The 19,533-nt window shown below is 39.1% G+C and overlaps 1 pseudogene across 1 annotated transcript; it reads left to right on the plus strand.

The window, feature by feature from the left end:
- The first annotated feature begins 1,221 nt into the window (after positions 1-1,221).
- On the plus strand, positions 1,222-9,548 carry LOC307074734 (myosin heavy chain, fast skeletal muscle-like; annotated as a pseudogene). The gene is made up of 32 exons: positions 1,222-1,428; positions 1,525-1,668; positions 1,759-1,915; positions 2,008-2,035; positions 2,163-2,274; positions 2,428-2,520; positions 2,602-2,665; positions 2,774-2,872; positions 3,011-3,114; positions 3,394-3,532; positions 3,655-3,773; positions 3,864-4,013; positions 4,104-4,274; positions 4,365-4,665; positions 4,809-4,879; positions 5,005-5,092; positions 5,200-5,317; positions 5,437-5,560; positions 5,653-5,789; positions 5,880-6,135; positions 6,233-6,475; positions 6,558-6,734; positions 6,842-6,987; positions 7,091-7,181; positions 7,270-7,659; positions 7,801-7,927; positions 8,117-8,235; positions 8,314-8,510; positions 8,596-8,779; positions 8,880-9,045; positions 9,146-9,270; positions 9,356-9,548. The product of its transcript is annotated as a myosin heavy chain, fast skeletal muscle-like (transcript).
- The last annotated feature ends 9,985 nt before the right edge of the window (positions 9,549-19,533 follow it).

Raw genomic sequence — 19,533 nt, forward strand, 5'->3', positions numbered from 1 at the left:
AACCTGTATGAAACATAAACCAAAGCTATAAGAGGGTTTACCCCTCATGCCCATATTGAGTGTTGGCTTACCCTGCGGGCTACTATATAAGAGAACCGAGAGGGATGAACAGCTCTCAGGGCAGTTGAGGAAGTAACAGCTAGTGGTAAGTCAGACTATAGACACAACTGTCAGGAATTAAAAAAGTTAATGCTCTGTTTCACATTCACTTAATATTCTTGTGTAATTTAGAAAATATTATAATTATGCAAAGAGTATGTTATCACCTACGACAGCATTGAGTAGCAAAAAGTCAATTGATGAGGTTGTTTGATAGATCCATTAATTATATTGGTTATTTAGTCTGTAAATGTAAAGCTATATGGCATGGCGTACAAGTAAAGGTCCTTTTATATTGAATGTGATTGTTCGTCACGTCGTTTCCCACAGCAATACATAATGACAAATCATTGAGCTGAATGGGACTATACCGTCTCCTATACCGGAAAAGGGTTTTAAATGTACGAGCACCAGGATCACATTTTCATTCTACGAATCAGCCTAACCAATCACATTCGGGGAACTTTTTTTCATGGTCACCATGGACACTGTACATGTTGTGGGATATGGCATAGGTAGCAGTTTTTTTCATTTTTTCGCAAGGTCCTCTTATTGGATCCAAAGTGGTAAACTGCATTCATAGACATATAATTATAGCTATCTGTGTTATGTATTGATCATTTACCTCCATAGCAGTCTGCGCTACAAGCAAATGTTTCCTTGCACTACGGCACGTGACTATAGGTTGCTTTCGATAAAAAGATTCTTATTTCAATGGGATTATACAGTAATTAAAACACTCATGAATGTTATAGTCCATTTCCATTTGAAGAGTTGCCACTAAATCCTACACATTGGACCTTTAAGAAAATATAACCTATTGACCAAATGCATTGAATGACCAATGCACGTCATGCAGTGTGATTGTAATTTAAGAAATGTGAACAAGCATTTACAATACACTGCACCTTGTCATGATGCTACAGATTTCCTCTGTCATGGGAAATTTGGCAAATAACATGTCTTTTGATTTAAAGGCTGACACTTGAAGATTTCTCATTGGTAAGAAGAACAAGGTAAGAGTTATTTGACCAAAGCCATACCGATCTGTATAAAAACCATTTGAGCATATGAGATACATCAAAACATTTCATCAACGTTGTCTGACAGTAAGCTGCCACCATGAGTACGGACGCGGAGATGGCCTATTATGGCAAGGCTGCGATTTACCTCCGTAAGCCAGAAAAGGAGAGGATTGAGGCCCAGAACGCGCCCTTTGACGCAAAGAGTGCTGCATATGTGGCTGATGCTAAGGAGCTGTACGTCAAGTGTACCATCATTAAGAAGGATGGTGGCAAAACCACAGTAAAAGTGTTGGCTACAGAAGAGGTATGGTGCTTGTGATTTATTGCCATGCAGAAAATAGTTTGAACCGTTTAAAGGTAAAAAATGAAACGGAACGAAAGATGGGGTGCCTTTTTTTAGGAGAGAACAGTCAAGGATGATGATGTCACACCCATGAACCCTCCCAAGTACGACAAAATTGAGGACATGGCCATGATGACCCATCTCAATGAAGCCTCTGTGTTGTATAACCTCAAAGAGCGTTATGCAGCATGGATGATCTACGTAAGATATTTTACCAACTCAATTAATTAAAATAATATCTAATGATATCCCAGATCATATTAATGATCATCTCTGAACGATTTCCTTCAGACCTACTCTGGGCTGTTCTGTGCCACTGTAAACCCGTACAAGTGGCTCCCAGTGTACGATCAGGAGGTTGTCAATGCCTACAGAGGCAAGAAGCGTATGGAGGCTCCACCCCACATCTTCTCTGTCTCTGACAATGCCATCCAGAACATGCTTACTGGTATGTATAAGAAAGTCGGGCAAAAATAAATGCAATGATGTATGGTCGAAATTTTGGAATAAATGTAATACTTTGAATGATTTATTTTGCAGATCGGCAGAATCAGTCTGTCTTGATTACGTAAGTTTATACCTGTTGGTGTTTAGTTGGATGATCCAACATTACAAGTAAAATATGACCTCACAAAAATTTCACGAAGAATCAGACAATGTAAAAAAACTCTAAATTACCTCATTTTCATACCCAGTGGAGAATCCGGTGCTGGAAAGACTGTGAACACCAAGCGTGTCATCCAGTACTTTGCTACCATCTCAGTGTCTAGTGACAAGAAGAAGGACCAAGCCCCTGGAAAGATTCAGGTATGCTTTAAAAAACATTAAATCATTACACTATATATATATATATATATATATATATATATATATAAATAAATAACACATGACAGACATGAAACACACAAAGGATGTAGGATGCCCAGAGAACTGAGGATCAATACTGGAACTTCATCATAGGGGTCACTGGAGGACCAGATTATTGCAGCCAATCCCCTGCTGGAGGCCTACGGTAATGCCAAGACTGTGAGAAATGACAACTCATCACGTTTCGTAAGTACAAACTTAGTATGTCAAACAAATTAAATTACATACTTGATCTTTGACAAAAAATTGAATGAAGCTTTTCTACAGGGTAAATTCATCAGAATCCATTTCGGTGCAACTGGTAAACTGGCCAGTGCTGACATTGAGACTTGTAAGTATCTTGTATCCAAATAACAACAAATTAACTCTCATTATTGGGGGAATAGGTTTTGATCCCTCAATGTGAATCAAAACATAATAATATTTTAAAACCATGAAGATCTGCTGGAGAAGTCCCGAGTGACATTCCAGCTTCCCGATGAGAGAGGCTATCACATCTTCTACCAGATGATGACCAACCACAAACCTGAGATTGTTGGTAAGATTAGTAGTGAGAAATAAATGCTGCAGTAAGATGTATTGTTAAATAGGGTTGCCTTTAACTTATCATTCAGGATTTTGAAGTAGAAAAATAACAATTAGAATCATTAAAGTGACCATTTTCTATTTTCTGCAGAAATGACCCTAATCACCACCAACCCCTACGACTTCCCCATGTGCAGTCAGGGTCAGATCACTGTGGCCAGCATTGATGACAAAGAGGAGCTGGATGCTACTGATGTGAGTCAATGTTTACAACTACCTTAGGTAGGTATTTTAATCGGCAGAGACTAACCGGGACCAAAAAATGTATTGGGACTTTGGGCCGATCAAAAAAATAGGAGGGCTTTAACTCAGTGTTACAACCTGCGGAATCTACTCAGAATGGTCTCATCCGAGTTCAGTGTGCTCTGCCCGCATACAGCAGATTCAAGAAATCTCTGTACGTTACAAACCAAGGTAGAGTTTATAGAGACTCTTTGAATTTAATTTCATATCATATACTTTGTTTTCCTACAGGATGCTATTGATGTTTTGGGCTTCAATGGTGAGGAGAAGGTGGCCATCTACAAGTTTACTGGTGCTGTGCTTCACCACGGTAACATGAAGTTCAAGCAGAAGCAGCGTGAGGAGCAGGCTGAGCCTGACGGCACTGAGGGTGAGTTGAAAATGTTTTAAAACAACCACTGAACATTTTCAAAGTGCAGGTTTGCTGTAAATTGTTGTGTTCACTATCTGTACAAAATTTTCATCATTCTTTCTTTCATATAAAAAATGCAGAGGCTGACAAAATTTCCTACCTGCTTGGTCTCAACTCTGCTGACATGCTCAAGGGTTTGTGCTACCCCAGAGTGAAGGTCGGAAATGAGTTTGTCACTAAGGGACAGACAGTACCTCAGGTATGTTAATACCATATATTTTTAAATATTTGTAATAATTGTAATGTACTAGTAATGTGTATGTATATCTAATCTTCCACCACGCTCTAGGTGTACAACTCAGTGAGTGCTCTGGGCAAGTCTATCTATGAGAGGATGTTCTTGTGGATGGTCATCCGTATCAACCAGATGCTGGACACCAAGCAACCAAGATCATCCTATATTGGTGTGCTGGATATTGCTGGTTTTGAGATCTTTGATGTAAGATTCAATTTCTTATAACAACAATTTCCCCGGCTAAAAGCAGTGTCTACGTGGATGAACATTCGCTAACCTAATGTTCTCCAATAGTACAACAGTATGGAGCAGCTGTGCATCAACTTTACCAATGAGAAACTGCAACAGTTCTTCAACCACCACATGTTCGTCCTGGAGCAAGAGGAGTACAAGAAGGAGGGTATAATCTGGGAGTTCATTGACTTCGGTATGGACTTGGCTGCCTGCATTGAGCTTATTGAGAAGGTAAACATCATTGTATAACTAAATATCACAATTCTAAGCTGATTCAAAACCATGTTATCAACATTTTTCCTGATATTTCTTTCTAAATAGCCAATGGGCATCTTCTCCATCCTTGAAGAGGAGTGCATGTTCCCCAAAGCCTCAGATACTTCCTTCAAGAACAAGTTGTATGAACAGCATCTTGGCAAAAACAAAGCATTTGAGAAGCCCAAGCCTGCAAAGGGCAAGGCTGATGCTGACTTCGCCATGGTGCATTATGCTGGTACCGTGGCCTACAGCGTCACTGGCTGGCTGGACAAGAACAAGGATCCCCTGAATGACTCTGTTATTGGGCTGTACCAGAAGTCCTCAAACAAACTGCTGCCTGTCCTGTACCCACCTGTAGTTGAAGGTACATATTCATACCATGTCACCATAGTAAATAACTGTTGAACCATTATATTATAATACATATTTATTTTGCAGCCATTTATTGCCCCTATTTTATAAATAAAAAAGTTAACGTTTTTGCTAATTACCAATAATTTAAAACAGAGACTGGGGGTGCAAAGAAGGGAGGCAAGAAGAAGGGTGGCTCCATGCAGACTGTGTCTTCACAGTTCAGGGTAAGGGAAAACACACAAAGTAATGCAAAAATACATGTAATCTGACATCAAATTGCATACGTAATCTCTGAATTTGTTCTTTATCATTTAATCTGTATATATTTCATTGTGTGATGTGTCTTTAGGAGAATTTGGGCAAACTGATGACCAACTTGAGGAGCACCCATCCTCACTTTGTGCGTTGTCTCATTCCCAATGAGTCAAAAGTACCAGGTAATATTTCTTCAAATAATTTCTACATGAGAGGTTGGTGTTGTAGTAGGACATAGAAAAAAAATACAGTCATATTTTAAAAGTAAGAAATCTATAACATTTCACAGGAATGATGGAGAACTTCCTGGTTATCCACCAGCTGAGGTGTAATGGTGTACTGGAGGGCATCAGAATCTGCAGAAAGGGCTTCCCCAGCAGAATCCTCTATGCTGACTTCAAACAGAGGTATTATCTAATTGACAGAACAATTATATTGTCACGACAATACATTACCTTTATTTACATATTTAAAGCTTGTTTATATACACCTTTCATTTAAACACTTAACATTCTCACTCCTACAGATACAAAGTACTGAATGCCAGTGTTATTCCTGAGGGACAGTTCATTGACAACAAGAAGGCTTCTGAAAAGCTGCTTGGATCCATTGATGTGCCTCACGACGAGTACAAATTTGGACACACCAAGGTCTGTTTATTGTTGTCAAAAAGTAAATATTTACTAGATACTTACCTGATAGTGAAAGATACTCTCTGACAAGATGTTTTTCTCACCTTAAGGTGTTCTTCAAAGCTGGTCTTCTGGGTACTCTTGAGGAGATGCGAGATGAGAAGTTGGCATCTTTGGTCGGAATGATTCAGGCTCTCTGTCGTGCTTACCTCATGAGGAAGGAGTATGTGAAGATGACAGCTACAAGGTATGTTTCAAGAGATTTATGCATAAGAAGTTTTGCTATCTTGTCAAATCAAAAATAATGCATTCAAATGGACTGCCTTTTTGCCCACAGGGAAGCTGTTTACACTATTCAGTACAACATCCGCTCATTCATGAATGTCAAAACCTGGCCATGGATGAAGGTGTACTACAAGATCAAGCCCCTTCTGAAGAGTGCTGAAACTGAGAAGGAGCTCTCTGCAATGAAGGAGAACTATGAGAAGATGAAGACAGACCTGGCCACTGCCCTGGCCAAGAAGAAGGAACTTGAGGAGAAGATGGTTTCTCTACTGCAGGAGAAGAATGATCTTGCACTGCAAGTGGCCTCTGTAAGTAAAAATATTTATTTGTCTCAACATGTACAAACAATGAGATACATGTGAAATTACATTTGACATGACTTATATGACGACACAATTTAAACAGGACGGAGAAAATCTGAATGACGCTGAAGAGAGGTGTGAGGGACTCATCAAGAGTAAGATCCAGCTGGAGGCTAAACTCAAGGAGACAACCGAGAGACTCGAGGATGAAGAGGAAATGAATGCTGAGCTTACTGCCAAGAAGAGGAAACTGGAGGATGAATGCTCTGAGCTCAAGAAGGACATTGATGACCTGGAGCTTACCTTGGCCAAAGTGGAGAAGGAGAAACATGCTACTGAGAACAAGGTTTGTAAAGATTCTTTGAAAGGAGATCAAATAAAGTAAAATACAAATAAGCATGTATTACACATCATTTTGTTTTGTATAGGTTAAGAACCTGACTGAGGAGATGGCCTCTCAGGATGAGAGCGTCGCTAAGTTGACAAAGGAGAAGAAAGCCCTCCAAGAGGCACACCAGCAGACCCTTGATGACCTGCAGGCAGAGGAAGACAAAGTCAACACTCTGACCAAGGCCAAGACCAAGCTTGAACAGCAAGTTGATGATGTGAGAAAAGCTCATGGAAACATTCAGTGAATATCAGTAATGGAGTTGAGTGAATATTCAATATTACATTTGATTGTTCTTAATTCTTTTCAATTATTGACATCCAGCTTGAGGGTTCTCTGGAGCAAGAGAAGAAGCTCCGTATGGATCTTGAGAGATCCAAGAGGAAGCTTGAGGGTGATCTGAAACTGGCACAGGAATCCATCATGGATCTTGAGAACGACAAACAGCAGTCTGACGAGAAACTCAAAAAGTAATGGCATCAAACAAATCATGCTACTTATTTGAACGATTCATGTGTTCAGATGTAAATGATTTGTATTTTACTTAGTTGTGTGGTATTGTTTCATCATCAGGAAAGACTTTGAGACAAGTCAGCTTCTAAGCAAGATTGAGGATGAGCAATCCATGGGGGCTCAGCTTCAGAAGAAGATCAAGGAGCTTCAAGTAAGACTATTTATATGATAATCCTACATCAATGTTCCATAAATAATAGTACATTTTTACAAAATATTATGTATTCCTTACTTATTAGGCCCGTATTGAAGAGCTGGAGGAAGAAATTGAAGCTGAGCGTGCTGCTCGTGCCAAGGTTGAGAAGCAGAGAGCTGATCTCTCCAGAGAACTTGAAGAGATCAGTGAGAGGCTTGAGGAGGCTGGTGGAGCCACTGCTGCTCAGATTGAGATGAACAAGAAGCGTGAGGCTGAGTTCCAGAAGCTGCGTCGTGACCTTGAGGAGTCCACCCTGCAGCATGAAGCCACTGCTGCTGCTCTGCGTAAGAAGCAGGCTGACAGTGTAGCAGAGCTGGGAGAGCAGATTGACAACCTCCAGCGTGTCAAGCAGAAGCTTGAGAAGGAGAAGAGCGAGTACAAGATGGAGATTGACGACCTCTCAAGCAACATGGAAGCAGTTGCTAAGGCCAAGGTGATTTATGTTTTCAATACGATAATGTTTGAAATACAAATTCAATAAATATGCAATAATATAGTTAATCAAATATTATCATATATTATCAAAACATAACTACGAGAAACCACTTTTGCTAAGAAAATACTTAATAAACAGGGTAATCTGGAGAAGATGTGTCGTACACTTGAGGACCAGCTGAGTGAAATCAAGGCTAAGAGTGATGAGAACAGTCGCCAGATAAATGACATCAGTGCTCAGAGAGCAAGACTACTGACAGAAAATGGTACGTACTTTCTGTCCGACTGTCTTTAGCATATACAATAATTTAAAAATAATTATATATTCGAATAGCTCTCACCATAATCCAATATAATGCCCGCATTAAACCCAAATACTGCAAATAAAGCGTTTTTAAGGATGTGGTATATCTGCGTATTGATATATTTGCATGAATATGTATGTCATGACATAGGTGAGTTTGGTCGTCTGCTTGAAGAGAAAGAGGGTCTCGTCTCCCAGCTTACCAGAGGCAAGCAAGCCTTTACTCAGCAGATTGAGGAGCTGAAGAGGCTAAATGAGGAGGAAGTCAAGGTATACAATCATTTTAAATCATCTGACTAAATTGTTTCAATATTTTGCGGCAGGCTCTAAATTGTTCCCCTTTTGCAGGCCAAGAATGCGCTTGCTCATGGTGTGCAATCAGCCCGCCATGACTGTGATCTTCTGAGGGAGCAGTTTGAGGAGGAGCAGGAGGCCAAGGCTGAGCTGCAGCGGGGAATGTCCAAGGCCAACGGTGAGGTGGCTCAGTGGAGGACCAAGTATGAAACTGATGCTATCCAGCGCACTGAGGAGCTTGAGGAGTCCAAGTGAGTCATACATTTAATACTTTTGCCAAAGAGAACATTCTCTTTGACGAATGTCCCAAAATGAAACATGTGTTACTTTAAACAGGAAAAAGCTTGCCCAGCGCCTTCAGGAGGCTGAGGAACAGATTGAGGCTGTGAACTCAAAGTGTGCCTCCCTTGAGAAGACCAAACAGAGGCTCCAGGGTGAGGTGGAGGATCTCATGATTGATGTGGAGAGGGCCAATGGACTGGCTGCCAACCTCGACAAGAAGCAGAGGAACTTTGACAAGGTGTGTTGTCATTCAATGAGATGGCAGTTTAAAATTGTTTAATTCTATGATTTTTCTTCAAGTGATTAACATGTTCCGCTTTATTAACAATATTGTGCAGGTTTTGGCTGACTGGAAGCAGAAATATGAGGAGGGCCAGGCAGAGCTTGAAGGAACTCAAAAAGAGTCTCGTTCTCTCAGCACTGAGCTTTTCAAGATGAAGAACTCCTATGAAGAAGCTCTGGATCAGCTGGAGACCCTGAAGCGTGAAAACAAGAATCTCCAACGTGAGTTAAACTGTTCATTTTGGCATCAGTGTTTCCAAGATTACTACATGTATAACATTATTGGAATTGACGAGACCAAAATATGTAACCCTCTCAACAGAGGAGATTTCGGACCTGACCGAACAAATTGGTGAGACTGGAAAGAGCATCCATGAACTGGAGAAATCCAAGAAGCAAGTGGAGACAGAGAAGAGTGAGATCCAGACAGCCCTAGAGGAAGCTGAGGTGATTATAATAAAAATACAAATGAATCTTTGTTATTGTGAAATTGAATATAGGATGAATATGCCCTCATTGGTTTATAATTTAGGGTACTCTGGAGCATGAAGAGTCCAAGATTCTGCGTGTCCAGCTGGAGCTCAACCAGATTAAGGGTGAGGTAGACAGGAAGCTGGCTGAGAAGGATGAAGAGATGGAGCAGATCAAGAGGAATAGCCTGAGGGTCACTGACTCCATGCAGAGCACACTGGACTCTGAGGTCAGGAGCAGGAATGATGCCCTGAGAATCAAGAAGAAGATGGAGGGAGACCTGAATGAGATGGAGATCCAGCTGAGCCATGCCAACCGCCAGGCTGCTGAGGCTCAAAAGCAGCTGAGGAATGTTCAGGGACAACTGAAGGTATGACACAAACTTATGCCCAGGACATAAAATACAAGGACATTAATATAATTTTGTGACATCTTCCATGGTGTTTTTATGTTCATTTTAGGATGCCCAACTGCATCTTGATGATGCTGTCAGAGGAGGTGAAGACCTGAAGGAGCAGGCTGCCATGGTGGACCGTAGAAACGGTCTCATGGTGGCTGAAATTGAGGAGCTGAGGGCAGCTCTGGAACAGACAGAGAGAGGCCGCAAAGTGGCTGAGCAAGAGCTCATAGATGCCAGTGAGCGCGTTGGACTCCTGCACTCTCAGGTAAACAAATAAACTTTACAAGAAATGCTCCCAAGTTTCCAAGATTTTACGTGTGTTATAAACATTGCAAACATTTACTATTATTTCAGAACACAAGTCTTCTGAACACAAAGAAGAAGCTTGAGACTGACCTGGTCCAAGTCCAGGGTGAGGTGGACGACACCGTCCAGGAAGCCAGGAATGCTGAAGATAAGGCCAAGAAGGCCATCACTGATGTAGGTTTACTATTATTTGTTAATTCATTAAATTGGACATCGCTTGAACTCTCGATTAATATTTTATATTTTATATTAGGCTGCAATGATGGCTGAGGAGCTGAAGAAAGAGCAGGATACTAGCTCTCACCTGGAGAGGATGAAGAAGAACCTGGAGGTCACAGTGAAAGACCTGCAGCACCGCCTGGATGAAGCTGAGAACCTGGCCATGAAGGGTGGCAAGAAGCAGCTCCAGAAACTGGAGTCCAGAGTAAGACACTGGCACACATGGATGTATTTACATTTCCAGCATAATGAGAGTATATTTATTGAACATTTAATTTCTTAAGGTGCGTGAGCTGGAAACAGAGGTTGAAGCTGAACAGAGACGTGGAGTAGATGCTGTTAAGGGTGTCCGCAAATATGAGAGGAGAGTGAAGGAACTCACCTACCAGGTATGCCAGCTTACATTGAAAATAACATTTAAATCAATGAATATCAGAAAAGATTACAGTCAAGAGTTTTGGGCATAACCATTTTCATAACATTAGACTGAAGAGGATAAGAAGAATGGTGCCAGACTCCAGGATCTTGTTGATAAGCTGCAGCTGAAGGTGAAGGCTTACAAGAGGCAGGCTGAGGAAGCGGTAAGTAGAAACGATGTAACAAAATCAGGTTGTTGCATCAATTTTGTACTTCTTATTTAAACAAAACATGAATCTTCCTACAGGAGGAGCAGGCCAACTCTTACCTGTCCAAGTGCAGGAAGGTTCAACATGAGCTGGAGGAGGCTGAGGAACGTGCTGACATCGCTGAGACTCAGGTCAACAAGCTGAGGTCTAAGAGCCGTGATGGTGGCAAGGTAAGATCATCATTGTATAATGGTGTGTTCGAAAGCTGGGAGATTTACCACTTTCTAACTAGGGCAGGTGTACAAGACATCTCAAACACACTATAAGCCCATTGACTCAGAAAGAAATTAAATGCAAGCAAAAATGTTTGTTGGTTTAATCTTTTTTTCTTTTTTTTATCCTCCCCAGGGAAAGGAGGCAGCTGAATAAGATGTAATGCTTCATTGTACATTTATAAAGGCATGTCATAAAATATGACTTCTTGTTTATAGTAAATTATGAGCTGCAATAAAATATTATTACAAAGCATCTTTTTTGTGAGTCGCTTCACTAATTACTTCATTATTTTAAATTACAATTAGCCATTCACCACCATTTCACCAACTTTTGAATTTTATTCTGTCTATAATAATGAATATGAATACAATATTGTACAGATAAGCCCAACTCTGGAATGGGTACTATGAAATATATTCTAACAGAAAATGATCACTGAAATATTATATGTGTATTCATCAGTTGTTTAATGATTCAAAGTTGTGCCATGCAAAAGGTTTACTATCCATTTAAGAGATAAGATAACAATTCATACTGGGGAACAAAAAACCCAAAAAGAATTTCTGAAACTCAATAACCTTACTTTTGTCTTCCTGATTCACACTGGCACAAAAAAATCCACCCATGTTAAATATGGCGGGGCTCCTTTAATGTGAGAACAACAAGTCCCGTATCCATCCAAGTATCTGCCTTATTATGTTATTCATTAATCAGTTTGACACTTGACGGTACAATCATTCACCATTAATTAATATTAGTTTACTCAGAAGCAAGCATTCACCCAGGGCTAATTAAAAGTTAACTAATTGCTAGTTATCATTCGATAATGGTGTTCATGATGAATAAGGAATTTATGTAGTGTTTTTCATTGTTGTGAACAATCAAAAGTAGATTTTGCGTTCAGTACATGTCATTTAACAGGCAAATGTTTTCAATGGTGATCTTCCAAACAAACTAGCCTGCAACTCCAATGAGGCACCAATTGTCCTACAAATGTTGTACAACTCTCTGTATTTCTCTACCTCAACTATCGACCGGACCTCGTCAATGATCGCAAATTGAAAAGAGCAAGAAGATGCAAAGTAATCAAGAGGTTCATAGTCTGTGGACACAGGAATGCAACTACTAGATGACAGTAGTAAGTAGTAAAATATTTAATAACAAATTTGAAAGGAGGCCATGTTTCCCTCTGCTATATCTAACTACAACTACTAATCAATAAATTATTAAATCAATTGAGACATACACATACATTACTTTTTCGAAGACACACTATTCAAAGAAGGATGCGTCGACACGTGTAAAAATTGAAATATTTTATATATAATTTGTATGTTATCCTTTTCCTGCGCTGGCGCGTCTGGGGCTCAGTATAGCAGTTCTCATTGATAAGAGTGAGAGCGTTTTCTGAATTATATGTTATACAATGATGATATTATATTTGAGGCAAATTATAGATTTCTTTATTTAGTAGCCATGTAATAAGCAGGCACTAAATAAACCTCTTCAGAGTGATTCAATACCCCTCCGCTTTACATTAGTATCGTGCTTCACCCTGCCAGGGTTCATTTCATGATAATTACCGGCTTGCTGTACATTATACCTTGCTAAGTAAATCGGCAAGGGAAAACGGTGACTAAAAACGACCATGTGAGGGTGTCAGATTGCCCCTATAGTCCATGTTCACAGCACCCAAAATGTTGCAGAAATTAAGACACATCCATCAATTCAATTTAAATTGGTTCCAAATAGACTTTGATGCCAGACAAATGTCTCTATTGGAGCTTCATTAATTCACCATTTCGCCCGAACAAACAGATGCTAGTCAGATGCTGGTGAAATGGCATTATTTCCAAGAATCACTTCAAACACCTACAGCCGCAAGATTTTGCTTACCCATACCCTCTGAGTTACTTTCTACTGATGCTTTCTACTGATAAAATACATCTCTGAACTGCTCGCTGATGAGGATTCCCCTAGACAGCTTAGGTCATCAGAGCCTGGCCTTTCAACTGTTCCCATAGTAAGGACAAAACTTGGACAAAACAAAGCATATTTTACCTATCATGCTGCACACAGGGCCAGATACAAGTCTGTAGATTTGTTCAATGGTTTGAACGAAGGTAATGGGTTGAAAAATGAATTAGTTACGATATGTTGAATTGTCAGAGGCTGACCTGACCGCTTCAATGAAATCAACTAAAAGTAGTAGAAAGGACTACCGGTAGTTGCATCTGGCATTACATGAAATGGTGATATTGACAACCCCCTTGATAATAGTTTTTAAGAAAAAAATTGAAAAATCAAACGGCAATTTTATAATGTAATAAATCAATAAAAGGGAATGAGCGGAGCGGAGTAGTTGCATCCGGCGGTACATGAAATGGTGATATTGACGACCCCCCCCCTCGGCCAATCATATCGACTATCGACGATTGCTGGGGGGCGCAATCGGTCAATGAAAGCTTGTAGATGATCTCCCAACCCTAAAACGCACACAAACCCTCACCACGTGCACTGACACATCAGCGCTTTGAAGTCCAAAGAACCACTCTATGAATTTGATCGCAAACTAGACAGTTTAAAGCCAAGGAAAAAATGTATGTGCCATGACATACACTGTAGGGCTGTCACTTTTTATATGATATTTGAATATGCATTAGAACATGATGTGAAATATTTGTTTTTGAATATATATGATCAAATCCTTTTTTTACAGTCTATGATTAGACCTTTTTTATTTCATCGTTTGCCATCTCATCGCAGTTGCGGGCACGTTAATCAAGCGAATGATAGTATATCCTTTTTCTAAAATGGAAAACGCACTTCCCCGCATACAGTCACTCGCTGCATTGACGGAGAGACACGGGCTGCCACAAATCTCTCAACATTGACGTGCAAATACAATTAATTTTCTCAATAGAGGTTTTTGTTAAAAGCCAGAATGTTGTAACCATCCAGCTTCCTGCAGAAGCCAAGTTAATGTTAATGACGTAAACATCTACTTTTTAGAAAAGAAAATTGTTTCAAAGAGGCGATATCTTTGAAGCCATTACACTACCCATAATCCTAAAGTGTAACACGACTGGTGATGATTGGTGGGGCTCAATGAAAACGTTTACTGCACCTGTCAGTCAAGTTGTCCATGAGTGCTGCTACTGAACTCGATCGCTCACAGCAGCAACCATGATTTCCCTTTGATTAATGGAGTTTTTGTAAATGGTTTAAAGGAAATGAGCTCTACGAAAAATATGTTGGGATAGAATATATGCTAAAAAGAGAAAATATGATATATCACTAGCAATGCTTTTTTTTAGTAATTTTGGTAGCATAAAAGCTAGCAATACATAATTTTTGAATTAATAAGTAACTGGAATACAAAACTGAATTCATATGTTAAAAACAAATAACATAAAATAATAGGTAACTTTTTTAACTCGGTTTGATTCATATTTGTGGGATGATTGGTAAACACCCCCATCTGTGCTTCATGTATTGGTATGTACCAATTTCTGGTGGTCTGTCTTGCAGATATAAGGGATCAGTTTTAGTTGCATCGAGGGACGCTAGAGGGACAGAAGCTATACTGTGCTGTCTTATAACCTCAGTTATGTGAGGTATGGGACAAACCCCAATTGATAAAGCCTTGAGGGAACAAGTGCTTTGCATTGGTTGAATATAGCCTTAGTCTTTACTAATTGTTAGTTTTAATATTATTTTCCTTTATTTTTCTTTTGACTGTTTTTCATCAATTTCTGTACCATGGATGCCTGATTACTCCGGGTGGAAGAAGAATAAATAGTTTAAACGTAATTTTGCCTCACTGCTGCCCTTTTTGTGCCAATCCTAAGACCCTCGACACTCTACCCTTTGACACACACACAAACACACACACACACACAGACAGACACACACACACTCACACAAACACACACACACACACACACACATTGAATAAATGAAAACTTTAAACATATAAAAAAGACAATGATGACAAACGTTAATAACTGCAAGTAAAGCGCTAAACTATTGGGTTGGAACTTGGGATGTCCTTATACCACTTTTTTCACTTGCGATACCAATACCGCAGCTTTAGCGAAAGTCGGTAGTCCATGTTCACAGCACCCCAACATTTTCAGAAATTAAGACGCATTTATCAATTCAATTCAAATTGGTTCCAAATTGGGCCTTGCATAATGTTGGTGTATTTTAGTGTATCTCTGTGTTCACATTTCTTAGTTTAGGAACAGGCAAGTGCCTCTCCTACTGATACAAGTTGTTATTTCCGACATTCCGCCATTTGTGATGTCCCAACAAGGACGAACGAACCCGGTCGTCTGGACATAGCCAAGGCCATATACCTTATCAAGGGAGACTGCATCTGTTATTTTGTTATTCACGCATTCTTTCCTATAATACTCACAACAAAAATTTGGTTCGAGAAGAGGTTTCGACAGCCAAGCAGCACGTCTGGAGACTGCTCCTCACCACCTACACTAAGACTTTTCCACTTAAGTCTGCGACTGTGCTGTATTACATCCTCAAATAAACCATCTATTCGGCCTTCTGATCCAACCTGTCAAGTTGCCCTGATCTCCACTTCAAGAACTACTACTATGACGAAAAAATACTCTACCCTAACCCTAACACTGAGTCTATACAAACAGTTTAGAAATAAGCTGAGAAACTTATTTTAGGATAGGATACGTCTGCCAGCGAAATATTTGATTTAATATTAGAGCATGATCATGGGAAAGTACAGGCAGCAAGGGAAACATTGGCATTATGGGTATTGAATACACAGGTAACAAAGATGAGTGGGAGTGACCATTGTGGAGAGTTTCTGAACTGGTGGGAGAGGCCAAGTTAAAAAACAATACAATCAGATTTCATGACTACAATGGCAATGCATATGACTACAATCTTAATAGCTCTCAGTCAGAGAGAGGAAGGGAGATATCTCTAGGTAGAGGGAGGATGTATACAATTAATTTTAATCTGAATAGTAATTATATAAACAAGGTTAATATAACTAGTATATAATTGTATATTATAGATACGATTGATATTTCCAAGACAGTTGATGCTGGTGAAATGGCATTATTTACAAGAATCACTTCAATCACCTAGAGCCGCAAGATTTGGCCAGTCTCACCCATACACTTGGAATCACTTTTTACTGATGCCTGTAATAAGTTTGCTTGTAAACATTAGACAAGCCATAAGCAAAAAAGATGATGCAACTAGACCGTTAACAAATACTTTAAAGGCCGATCAAATCACCCTTGTAATCAGATTCCAAAACTGCCTTCCTATGCACTTCAGAATTTACCTCAAATTACGTCTGCCTTTAATCAATTATAAGCACTTGGTCCGTACATTTCTGAACTGCTCACTGATGAACAACCACCTGGACAGCTTAGGTCATCAGAGCCTGGCCTTCTATAAGAAGAACACAGAATTGTGCAATACAACATTGTCTAAAGTGAACACACCGATTTATTTAGTGAATGGGGATGATGGCATGGAACGAAAGCAATGTATGGTTCTATCTGTTTTTACATGGCCGCCAGATGCATCCCGGACCACATTGGGTCTCCAGAATTGCAGCTCCCTGGACATGGCTTACCGAGGTTGTACAAGAGCTGAGCTACTTTAGCATTCCAGTTTGTACCTCACACACTGGATTAGCGGCTGGCCATCCAGGTCAGCAGCTAATCACTTTCCCCCATAGTGATGTAGGGTGCGTTCTTAAGAACATGAAGTGGGAGGAAGATCTCCCTCTTTGCATGGCCTATGCATTCACCTACTATTTTTGGGTGTGAAGCACACACAACACACAACGAAGAGCATGGACTGGTGGCACTGGCACTGGACAGCCTTGACATACTTTGGATTGCTGAAGAGTAATTTAAAAACTGCTTGTATATGTTGGCCATGACATATGGCCAAGTGGACCAATGTATACAACACCTGGGCTTGAAATCTTTTAATTAATTCCCCTCATGGTTACAGAGCTAAGTGAAAAACCCAGCCTTGATGTTAAAGGAAGAGGGTGTGTCACAGCTTTGAGGTTACGCTTCTCTTTGGACTTTATCACTGTGATGGACAAGATAGAGGCAATTACATCAAAAACCACAGCCACAGGTCGATGGAGCAATCCCAGGGACATTGAAGACCTCCTTTAAATCCCTGTAGTCCGCTCGATTGCAGTCTGGATATTTATAGATATTGCAACAAAATGGTAAACTCATTTTCAAAAGGTTAAGGTGTATCATCATTTCTGTGCGAGGGCTGGCTCTTGCTAACCTATATTAGACTTGCCTCAGTATGTGTTTGGAATGTCTAAATATATCACATATATACTGTACTGTGTTGTTGTGAATACCAATTATGAAACAGTTAATCTATAATCAGCGTAATAAAAAAAAATCAACAAATAATAAAGCTTGGAATTCAATTTTAACACTTTGACGAGAGGCAGCCTGAAGAAATTATTTTAAAATGTAATAGTACACCATTAGAAATATATCTGGTTCCAACAGCAAGATGCATAGCATGGTGTCATAAAACTTACTTGATCCCTTGGCATCCCATGAGGGTTGCCAGCTATGGAGGTTAAGATGTAAGCCAGTTTTATTTATAGACTTTCAATTGCTTTTATGGACGTTCTCCATTCATGTATCTTTAGATGAGGTCTAATATACTATACAGATCTCACCATGTTACAACCTCTGCAATATGCAGTGGTCTATACTAATGTAGACTTCATAAAGCCCTCATTTGGCAAAATATTTGTTGCACATCTTTTTAATATTTGTTCCCTGAGGGCAGAGTATCACATGTTGTCCAAGAGGCAAGGGGACTCTAACATGGGGTCATTTAATTTCTGATTGACTGTGGACGAGTCCTTCGAGTGGTGAGACCAATTTCCAGACCTGTTTTTGATCTCGCTTCAGCTTCTTAATTTGTTTTGATCACATTTTGTTTTCAATGAGTCTCAATGTTCTGAGCCATGAGACTCAATCAAAACCCAATTTAATAAAAACAAAGTGGGGCAAAAATTGCTTGAGTTTATTTAATATTGATAATACATGAATATATTAATAATACCGATAACAATAATTGAACAACACTAGTGTATCCAAAGACTTAAGATGTTACCAAATTTTTATGCAGTCTTTTCCAGACTTTATAGCTAAATTAAATTGGAAATTGTTCTTGCTGAAAATATTGATGATGAGGACTTCTCACAGATGAGAATATTCACATTGGGACTGCACTGTTATATATAAAATGTTTTTTCTTTATTTATATATATAATATATATATAAAATGTTTGTAGGAAATGTGTCCTATGATTTCATAGGACGCATTCAATTGGAACTAAATCATATACATATGCCTTTGTGAACTGAGTATTTATAATTGTGTTATTTATTACCTAAATAAAAATGTAAATAATTGACATTGCTAATACTGAGTTCAACAAGCTGAGAGTTAAGATCTGTAATGCTGGCAAGTTAAGTTCCCAAAACCATTACAATTCTATTTTAAAAAAAAACAGCTAATGGTTTCAACACACACCTATATTTTATTGTTTTTTTTCATTCCCCAGGTTAAGGTCTCTGCTGAAGATTCACAAAGTTCTACTTGTCACATGCATACAAGTATGCAGTGAAATGATAAGTTGACAGTGTCGCAGAAGTGGTGCAATATAAAAAGATAAAAGATACAATGTGGTTTCTATGCTAAAACAGCATGAATACAGTGTAACAATGAATTAAGAGGTCCAATGTCTGTCAGGCACTTGTAGAGTTGTTTGTGATTGTCATTGTCAGAGAGTGTGTTTGAGTGATTCTAAGGGAGTACTAGTGGTGTGGGCATTAATGTTCCTGATGGCCTGTTGGAAGAAGCTTAGTTTAGCCGCTCCATTCGTGTTGCGTGGCAGCAAAGGAGTCTGCCTGAATGTAGCAGACTGAACAGACCATTTAAAGGGTGATGGTGATCCCTTATGATCCTGCAAGCTATGGTCCTACATCTCCTGGTCTACAAGAGGTATAGCACAATATCCATTTCAATAAGATGGATATTTTGCTATAGAACATGTTAAAATACATCAATGTTGTAAACAATATATATGAAAAAGGTTTTTTTTTCAGTTTGACATTTATTTCGAATTTTTAATTGTCTTATTAGTGACTAATCATGTTATCGTCCTTTGAAATAACTGGTTGCTGCATACTTATATATTCATTACTAGCGTCGTTGGCTGAAGCACATGTCAAAATGTATGAAAAATAATTATTTGCCTTCATTATCAATCAGATAACACTGAAATAGGTATTCTGAAATAATTATGAAGTAGGAATTTTAAAACACAGCAAAATACAGAAATAGTTTTAGGACAAAGTATATATATATATATATATATATATATATATATATATATATATATATATATATATATAT

The sequence above is a fragment of the Pollachius pollachius genome, assembly GCF_949987615.1.
Source record: "Pollachius pollachius genome assembly, chromosome: 4".
In the NCBI taxonomy this organism is placed as follows: domain Eukaryota; kingdom Metazoa; phylum Chordata; class Actinopteri; order Gadiformes; family Gadidae; genus Pollachius; species Pollachius pollachius.